The following is a 10578-nucleotide window of genomic DNA, read 5'->3' as shown; positions in this document are numbered from 1 at the left end:
GATCGAAAGTCCATTAGGCCCCGCCGCTTGATAAGGCCGGTCCCGGTTAGGCGCGATCTCGATAATGACGTTATCGCGTATCACGAAACAAACGCGGGCGATTGTTTCCTCGCGGTAGCGCGGAACTTTGCATGCCGGGCTATCTGATTGGAAAGTTCGATTAAACGGTAGATTGACGTGCGCATACATCGCGCGGCGCGCAAAACATCCCGTGACGGAGGAGCGTCGATAAAATGCGAATTAATTAGAAAAGCGATCGCGCACCGTCATCCCGGGGCTGATCTGACTCGCACACTTAGGCAGGGGTCGCGGCATCCTGCGCCGGATGACTGTAAAAAGCGCACTGACGACGCGGCCGCCGTGATGCGAGTGCTCCTTACAGCGCGGCTTCTTATGCGAACGCTATTACACGTTCGTGAATACGTCTCGCTTTTTACGAAAATAATATCTAATTCCAGATACCGCGAGCGGAGCAGCGCGAAGAGATATTACTTTGACGAATACCTTTTCCCCCCGATTTCTGGCCCGCTTTTCACGTTACCGCGTATTATTAATACCGTCTTACGAGGCGGATTATAGGTTTACCTTCGCGCGACCGCGGAGCTTACCGAGGAGGCTGGAAAAGCAGCGCGCGAAACGCCGGACGCGGCGGTCTCGCAACGCCAGAATTAACGGAACGCCGATAGATCGAGTGGTAAGACACTCGGGTGATTAGCCCAATTATATAAGTTCCGCGAGTCGTTCGACGTCGTGCACCACCGCCCGCCCGGCGCATGCGAGGCCGTTTATTAGAGGGGAATATCCATCGCATTCGCGCGCGCGCCCGCGGCCGAGGCTCCGTCCTCCTCTATCCGTCCGCCCGGCGTTTTCGCGCGAAATCACGTACCGTCGGCGCGGCGGTAGCCGGCAGTAAGTCATTTCGACGACGCGCCGGGCTTTCTACGTAATTACCGCTATTGATTTCAGCGCATTAACGCCTGGAAAAATGCACGATGCATATTACGCCTCTGGCCCGGCTCGCTTCGCCTTTTTTTCTTCATTTGCAATGCGGCCGAGTGCCGCATTCGTGCTTCCGAACCGTAGCAAGCTCGAGGAAAGCTCGAGCGCTCGAAAAAAAAAATGGGAAGGACATCGATCCTCTCTCCTTGTCCCGCGATGCGTGTCGCTCTATGGGTTCCCCATTTGTCGCGACAGTCGCGATAAGAGATAGACGCCAGAGGATATCGAGATTTTACCTTGGTCAACTTGAAAGGCTGTCATTAGGGTTAAAATCGTAGCTCGCGTAAAGCAGGGAAACGGACGAAACATCTCAAGCGGTAAAGCTAGCGCCACACTATGCGCGATTCGTGATTCGTGAATGAGATCAAAACTGCCAGCGATTTAATCGGCTCTCATTGGCTAGACGACAATCGTCAATCGCCAATCCCGATCCAATCCAAGTCGGCAATTGCTAGTCCGATCCAGCCATTGTCGACGCAGATTGGACTAGGATTGGCAGTTGACGATTGTTTTCTGGCCAATGAGAGCAACGCAGCCAGCAATTTAATCAGCTCTCATTGGCTAGAGGGCAATTGTAAATCGCCAATCCCGATGGAAACCGAGTCGGCAATTGCTAGTCCGATTCGGCCTTAAGTCGTGTTCACTCTTGGATCGACGAGATCGGCCGAAGCGACACGTGGACGTCGCTTCTCGATCTGGCGTTATCGACGATCGGGAGAGTTCCGACTCGTTGGCGAGATATCGGAAAGTTCATTCCTTCCGGCGTGGCGGGCTCGCGCGATCCCGCCGTTCGCGCCGTGCGAGACGCGCGCAAATTAACGAGCTCTTTCTCAGATGATGCTCCTCGCTAAGCAGCGCTCCAGATAATGATGCTGCGCATTGGTCCGCGCCGCAACGCGCGGTTGCCAGCGTTTCCGCTGCAACGCGTTGCAGCACGCGCCGTTACACGCACCCGGATCAAACTGAATCCGCGCGACGCTCACGTGTGTGCATACGTACGTACGTACGTACGTGCACCTAGATGCTCCGAACTGACGTACCCGTAATCACGGCAATTACGTACACGAAGCCCGGCCACGACAGCCCCTGCCCGCTTTTCCCTCTTCCTTCCTTTCTCCCTCCTCCCCTGCCGCGGCCGCGCGAGTGACCGCCGCGCCGATCGTTTACCTCCGCGCGTTTTAATTATTATAGCTCTCGTGCTCGCGGCTCGGAATTTCTTTCGTACCCTTCGCAGCAGCATCGAGAGCGACCAAGATTCAGCTTAGATATGAAAGCGGAATGCGATGTCCGGTACGACGTGCGCCCGGTACTCTAATCATACGTTACGCCGATTACTGGCGTGTCCGCGAAACGTGGTTCAAGCGCGCAAATTCTCACAAGATTAACGGCTCTCGGCCGTGAGTTTTCTTTTTTGGGGGCCTGAAGATTGCGTAAATTGCTTCTTTTGTACGATAGATATTGGAGAAGTAGCAGTTACTGAAAGAAGCTCGGAGATGAATGAATTGAATCGATCATTGCAGACAGGATGTGAGTCAATCTTTTCTGGATCGAAAAGCGCGGTACTCTTTCCTTCCTAGATCGTTATTTTTCATTATCGTGTATAATTGAGGGCTTCTATACGAGAGGGATGTAAGTAGGAAAATTTCATTTTCAGAAAAATGACTAACAGCCACCATTAAATTACTACAATCAACAGTTGTGCTGTAAAAATTGGTTGGAGTTTTTTCTCCAGTTTTATTAACTTGCGATAAAATAAAACATTTTAACATATTATCGCAAAAAAGTGTAAGAAAAAAAACAAAAATTTTCAGTGACACTTGCATCCCTGTTACATGACAATAGTTTTAAAAAAACATTGTTAGTTTCACGTTGAAATAAAAATTTTAAAACTAATTGCAATTGGTTTCAGCATCTTTCCGGGCATTGTCGGTCAAGTTCGTGTAAAAGCAGTGGTTTCTTTTTCCAAGGATGTTTCGCGAGACGTTTTACCTGCTTCCGGTTTACAGTGAAAACTATAAAAATATGAATCGAAAGAAAATTTGAATGCTTTCGACAACTTTTGCATTTTCTCGTTGCCCATCAAACCTGTGAGATTGTAAATTAATTTTTGCGATAAAAAGGAAGAATGTAAGTCAACTTAAAAAAAAAAAGAAACGATGTAAGTGCAAGAACGTATCGCGAATACCCTGGTGAGGATAGCCTAACGCGGTTCAACCTGATTGCTGACTTAATAAGCGATATTATGCAATCAGCGGTGGAACGGAATAAAAATGCACGAATATTACAGGACGTGCAATCGCAGAAGTAAATTAACGGTAACGTTAATAATACGTTAATCACGTCGTAGTTACTAAACACACTCGAAATCAGTCCACGCGCAATAAAACGCGCAATAAAACAATTATTCATCTCTCGCGCGTTTGTAATAATCTAATTGACTCCTGCTCGCGTATACGAGGCGGGACATTAATAATCCCGAGCGCAAAAAATTGCAAGGGTATAATGATGCCGGGTAATTGATGTTCAAATAAAATGACGGTTAATAAAACGGCAAAAGAGCTTCATTGAGTGTGACCGTTTCGTCGATTGATATTAAAATTACGTTTTCGCCGATCGTTTGAAAAAGAATAGCGGGATAAAGAGAGAGAAGCGCGCATCACAATGCGTGTTAACTATCACTTTGCGATATTACGATTCGGATAATCATTTCAATTATACAGACTCGACGCTCGAAACGTCCTCGAAACGTACGCTTTTATTTCGTCATTCGCGATTTTCCAGCGCAGGCTGGGAGGACGGGGGATTATCGGATGTTTCGCCCTCCTCCACCCTTTTACACGCGCTTGTTCCTTTCCGCCTACCGCGCGCTTTAAATTCGCTCTGTGCCGGACCGGCAAAACGGTTTCCGCAAGGCTCGTTTTGCGAAATCAAAAAACTCGCGAAAGAGCCGTGCCAAGCGAAGCCGGGAGTCGGCGTGCCGAGTCGGTGCAAGACACACGTGGCCAGACGGGATGCAGACACGCGAAGCCCGAGGAGCCTAACCCAACCCAACGGTCGCTCGCACTCTTAAGGCCGTACTGTACGACCGAGCTTTCGACTCGGGTACCCGCCTCCCGCCTCGTCGAGTGACATAAGGAAGGGACGAAAATGCCGTACGTAATGTCGTGTAATATCATTACGGAATAATCGTCTTCCTTTTTTAAACATGCCTCGGTGCCCGAATTGGTCAGACGCCCGCCTAGAGAGTAGGGAGGTTCAAAACCTGGCTGAGGTAATATTTTTCGCAATAAACTTTCTGTATTAAAACATTGGCCGGTTAATGTCGGCTAAAAAGCTTGATTATTCCTTTTTTTTTAATCATTATACAGAGGAACGTATCTGTCGTGACGCGCAGAGACGGAAGAGATTGATACGCGAAATAAAAACAGTTGTCGAAAATTTTAATATGAAAGACATACCGTGCTTCTTCTCCGACGAGACGGCTGTGACGCGCGCATACGAAACCCGGGTGCAAGATCGTCGCTTCGTTAATTTGAATTACTCGTGAGAGGACACCGCAATATTGTGCCACCCCCGGAGATTACCAGTCGAACCAGTATTCAGAGAATAATTGTAATAGTGCGCTCCCGCGCACTATTATTTATGTTATTTATTCGGCAATAATTTCAAAGTCATTATACACCGCACTACTGTTATTACTGTCCTCAAGATCTATGTTGTGACCAATAATGAAATTCCGCGCTGCATTCCGTAAACGTTATCGAACAATCGCGCGCGGATATAATGACTTTTATCGAGGAAGCATCTTTATCGGTAACGGAGACCGGCTGTAGTTGGCTACATGTTCCCTGCAGGGAAAGTCCCATTCTTACAAATTGCATTCCTCGTCCGTCAAACCGGAAATTTAGAGTTTAAAAATATGTTAAAATACTCAACACGCCCCGTGAACAATTAGAGAAATAATTGTTGCAATTTCTTGCGTACAATAAAGTGCGGCGATATAATTAAGCGCTCGATGTGAAATGGAAGAGAAGTTCACTGCAACAAATATTAATTCTTATCAAAGAACTGAATTATTTCATTCCGTTGGAACAATTAAAATGTAGCGGAAAGGAAAACGGGAAGGAATAAAAAGAGAGAAAGGGAGGGAGAGATATCTGAGACGGAGCGCTACGAGACTTTTTTGACGCACCTTTCGCGACTCATACGGGAGGTCTCTCGCGACCATGTTTAGGATGCGCGTTGTGGACGATGGAGTAGCGCGAGAATCAAGGGGGGAAAAAAACGGGGAAAAAAGCACGAAGGCAAATTCGGGCAATGCACACTTCGCGCGAAATAACTCGCTTCGCCTCTCGATTCATCCCACTCCCGGAGCAACCCCTCACCGCCGCCGCTGCCGCAACCCTTGGTTCCCCGCGTGCCCTCGGTCCTCGCCCTCCTTCCACCGCCACCGCCGCCGCCGCCGCCGCCGCCGCCGCCGCCGCCGCCGCCGTCCTCCTCCCCCGCTGGCGAGCCCTCCGTCGCCGTCACCGCCACCGCCAGCACCACTACCACCCGTCGTCTACCCCACTTTCGTGCCTCCACCAATGTATTCCTGGCGTTTCGCACTGCAAGGTCAACAAACTTCTCCCCGATAAAAAATAAATGAAACGCAGAACTGTTTGAAATTGTAACAGTGGCAACCGAGGGGGGGGGAGGGAGAGATTGCTCCCGATAACTTTAAAGAGGCACGATTTCTTTGGTCGCTCTCTCACCTTAGGAACTTAGCGGGGTGGTCATTCCTGCTGTTTTTTTTTATTTTTCCCCACGACGAAAGTCCGCAGCGGATGCGCGTCCGATCGAAAAACCGGAGTTCGCGATCGAGTTCGATGACTCAATGAGTGAGTGAGAGAAAGAGAGAAAGAGAGAGAGGGGAGAGAGAGAGGGAGCTCGCATTAGCCCGAATCAGTCCTACTTCTGTAAGATCAATCGCTTCCGAATCCGTTTCTTCAAAGTTTCGCGATGGAATCTGTGCTCCGTTTCATTTATTAAAAACCTCGCCAACTTATCCGCCTCGCGGATTCTACTGTGCATATATTATTAGAAGCAGACGTCTCTAAACAATGTTCCGTTTAGCTGAAGCTGTAAATCCGTCATTATATTAGGCGCATCGGCAGCTACTAAATCCACCGTTTAAATTTATGTGGCATGCCGGCGATTAATCATATCATTACAATATGCCGCTCACGCATCGGCAATGGCCGACACCAAGTTTCTTTATTGCGATCGATCGAAATGCAACGGATGTTTATGGCCGTCGGGTACGAGCCATTGCCCCTTCTTTTATCTCTCGTAATAAGCGCGGCTGTTTAATTGCCCATAATCGAATACGTCAATTGCTGGAGAAATCCATTTCTCGGTGTTTACTCGCGACCACGTGGGGTGGTAAAATCGTAGAACTCGTTAATTGCGAGCGTAGCGCCAGCATTAAGTGTCTCTCTCATTTAATTCTTGTCGGAATGGGAATAAATATATAAACATATCGTTAAAAATGTCCGCGCACGGTAATTTAAGCGTCCCGTTGCAATTACAGCGCACGCATCGCGGTGTATAATTGTTGTAAGGAGAAGAAATGGATATTTGCAACTTTTGAACCTTGCGCTGAAGAAATTTTCGTCGCGCAATTTTACTGAAAAACGCAGCTTTCGGAGTCTTTCGGTGAATGGTGGAGCGATTTTGCTCTCGTTGCCACCCCGGTTGCTTCCATCCATCGTCCATCGGCGACGCAGATTATCGCGCCGATTAAAATCGCATTAAATTTTCACTCCCGACTGAATCTCGCTCGACCGCGGCGGGCGGCCGCGGTATTCCCAGGAAGAAAAGAAAGGCCGCGATCGCGCTCGTTTGTCGTTCGCGCGTCGGTCGGCCACTCAAGAGATCACCGGTGCCGCTCCCGTCGCAACGAGACTCGCGTGCACTCTCGGACGCGGCGCGGGCGAGTCGGCCAATTCGAAAAACCGCACGGAGAGCCCGGAATGCGTAAACTTGAGAAAGCGGCGCGAACACCGGGTAGGATACGAAATCCGCGCTGCAATTTTTATCTAAAATCTACATTATTATTGCACGTGCTACGTGCGAAGCAACACTTTAGCGGTTAACGTTTACAAAGCATGCCATTGCAAAAAAATCACCATTACGCGCTACAGTCGTTACGTACTCGCGTGTGTCTCAGCAAGCACACATTGCGAATTTAACACGTTCCATTAGCCGCTTTGACTTGCTAAAGCTTACGGACTTATGTATGTTGTTTTCAACGTAACCGATTCGAACGTAGTGACACGAACGGGGCAAGCGCGCACACGCGCGCGCGCGCAATCGTCGTGCAAGGCATTCTTGTCCGGTGCAAAAACTCGGGGGGGGTCTTAGCCGCGCTATCGGAAATTACTATTATCCTGGATCCGCTAACGTCGACGTTAACGCGATATTTCTAGACCGGATTTAACGGGGTGACCGGGCAGATAGGGGCCCAAGAGCGGCGGGGGCGGGGAGGGGGGGGGCGAGGAGCTGGGAGTCAGGGCGGAGGGTGAGGCAAGGCGAAAAAAAGGGGGGGAAAAAAACGCACACGACGCCACGGCGATGCGCGTGGAGAAGGATATTGCGCCGGACCAAACCGCAATCTACCGACCATTATTTGCCCCATCCTGCGCGCTCTCGTTTCGTTTACCGGTTCGATCTAATTTCTCGCGGAGGCAAATGATCTCCGGCGAGTCGTCGTTACGTCGACTCCTTCGTCTTGGGGAGCGCTCTCGTTGGAGAGCATCAGCGCGCGTTCCGGGCGGCCCGCGGCGCGCGCTCTCTCACACGCTCGCGCTCTAGCCAGCGAGTCCGTAAACCGACGTTTTCCGGAAGATTTCGCGCGCCGCGCTGGAACCAGAAATCATCGGAGCAAGTCCGCGCGCGACGGTAGATCGGCGAGAAAAATCCGCGTATCCCGGTGATTAGCCGGCGCTAGGCGTTAACGTTGCACGGAGCAGGTTTGGCGGGGCCGCGATACGAGGGGAGGAGGAGGAGGAGGAGGAGGAGAAGGAGGAGGAGGAGGAGAGAAAGAAAGAGAGAGAAAGAAGGAGAGAGGGGGAGCGCGAAAGAGCGAGAACGGGGGAAGAGGAGCACGAGAGCGAGAGAAAGAAAGAGAGGAGTGGTCCCGGCAAACAAGAAGCGAGCCGCGATGCATTCGCTCTACTCGCTAGATATAAATACGCGACAGAGGGCAAGGAACCAACCACGCCTGCACCGGCAGCTACTGCCTAACGACACCGACACGCACACGCAGCCGCTCATTGTGATAAAGCAGAAGAAGGAAACGGAGGCAGGGGGCAGAGCGAGAAAGAGGGAGAGAAAGAGAGAGAGAGGAGGCAAACGAGAGAAAGAGTGGAGAGCGCGCGAAGGGCGGAGAGGGAGGGAGAGAGGAGCGCGCAAGCTGCTGCGAGTTCGTTCATGCGCCCATCCGTGCGCTGCTCGTTGTGGACGAATGTGGTCGGCTCCGAGTCGTTCCCTCTCTTTCCCTCTTCCGCTCGCGCTCCTTCTCGAAGACGCGGCCAAATATTGCATCGCCGGATAAATATAGGCGGCCGCGGCGCGGACCGCGCGGCTGCACCAGCCCTAACGCGTACTTTTGCTCCTCTCGCTCCTCGCTCGCCGTTCGCTTTTGGGACGGGACTACCGCCGTACACGCCGGCGACTTTTCGCCGGCGCGCCGCGCCGCGCCGCGCCGCGGCATTCCTCTCCCGCGGCTCTCTTTCCGCGCCTTGCCGCGTCGCGCAAAACGATCGTTAAATCCGTTCTTCGTTCATGGCCGAGAACTTGGCGATAACGATCCCTGCGCCCCGTCACGTTTTTTTCTCTCCCTTTTTTTTTTACGGAATAGGACCGCACCCTCTCGGGCCCAAACAGGGTTCGCTCTGCGCACGTTGGGGCGTGTGTTTTTCAAAAGTGAAATCAAATACGTGTATGTTTTGCTGGATCGTTACGTAAATAATGAGAAACATTATCGTGGGGGAGATCGATAGAGGAGCTCTTTTTCGTTGATGCCCAAACTTTTATCACCACGGCACATGCCTCAGTGGTCCACTTGGTAAAAACAGCCGTCGCGGACCGGCGGGAGGTCCAGGTACGAATCCAGGCCGAGGTGTGTTTTTCGCAATAAATCCTTCGCAGCGATTTAAATAGGGATATTAGCATCAACGAGTCAAATCGATTTAAAATACACCGTCCCGATAAACGGCCGCGCTTTAAGACCGACGACCAAGTTCCAGTCAGCAATAGATTATTTAAGCACCGAGCCCTGAGAAATTGACCAATCGCCACAGACTTCTATATACTACTAGACCGCTACCTTCGAGCTGAAAAGTGAGGCAAGAGTTCCGCAGTGGAGGAAAGTCCTCTATTGTGAGACAGCAGGTTTTGAGCATCAAAGTTCGATCACAAATCTTTATTTACCACGATTGCACGGTCTAGCAATCAATTTTCCACTAAACAGATTTCGCTCCAAGAGCAACAATTAACGAGGAAACCAATGGACGATGCCTATTAATTTAGCAAACACCCTGCCATCTCATACTAGGAGCTTATCCGATAACAGAGGATTTTCCTTTATACAGAAGTCTATGCCAGTCACAATCGAAAGCGAGACGAATACTCGGCTGTGATTGGTCAATTTCTCAGGGCCCGGGACTTAAATCCTATTGTAGACTGGGACTGATCGGCGCGCGCGGTTCACCGAGCTCGAAAGGGCACGCGAGACGGCATCTTCCCCCAATTGAGTCTCAACAAACTTTGGCCGCCTCCGCAAGGTAAAACCCGCGCGACACCGCGGGTTTACGCGGATGACAATCTCGCACGAGATATCCCGAGATAAAATCTAAACGGACGCAACTGACGCGGCCACGCGCGTTCGCGCGGAAGCCGCCGCTAGAAATTCGCGGCGAGGCGCGATCCAATCCCCCGCGGTCCCGTAGCCTGCAGTCGATTCGGTTCGAGCGGTTATCTCGCGGCGCATTACGGCAGGCGATAAGTTGTAATCGGGTCAGTACAACGATGCATTGTAAAGTATCGCCGGCTCGCTCGCGAATCTCCCTTCTTTCAGCGCCGCGGGAACAACCGCCGCGACGAGCTCGAGATATCGGTGCCTCGAATCTCACGAAACTTACGTAAGCACACCGCGGGTGTCCGTCTTTCGCGAACGCTGAGCGTTCATCGATCTCCGCGGCTCTGGGAATTTTTTCACCCTCGGCTCGAGCAAAATTGGGAGGAGGCAAAAATTCAGCTCGCATCTGCGGCATCGTTTATCAAAGAGGAGCGAGAGAAAGAGAGAGAGAGATTAACATTGTATCGTGAATCCCGTTGTTGTAAATCGCGATACCGATAGAGAGGGACGCATTATCGAGGCGGAGTTTCGAGCGAGCGCGTAGCGTCCGCTCCGCCGCGGCCTACGGCTTATCGCTCGTCGCTGTGCACGCGGCCCGAGTCCGCATGCTTCTGCACGCCAACATACAGGGTGATTCAAAATAGGTATAGTGTCCCTGAAATGTCGTATTCCTGATT

Source organism: Vollenhovia emeryi, unplaced genomic scaffold, assembly GCF_000949405.1.
Source record: "Vollenhovia emeryi isolate VEMERY1.0 unplaced genomic scaffold, V.emery_V1.0 DF939145.1, whole genome shotgun sequence".
Classification (NCBI taxonomy): domain Eukaryota; kingdom Metazoa; phylum Arthropoda; class Insecta; order Hymenoptera; family Formicidae; genus Vollenhovia; species Vollenhovia emeryi.
The sequence above is the reverse complement of the archived record's forward strand: the minus strand, read 5'-3'. Positions refer to the sequence as shown.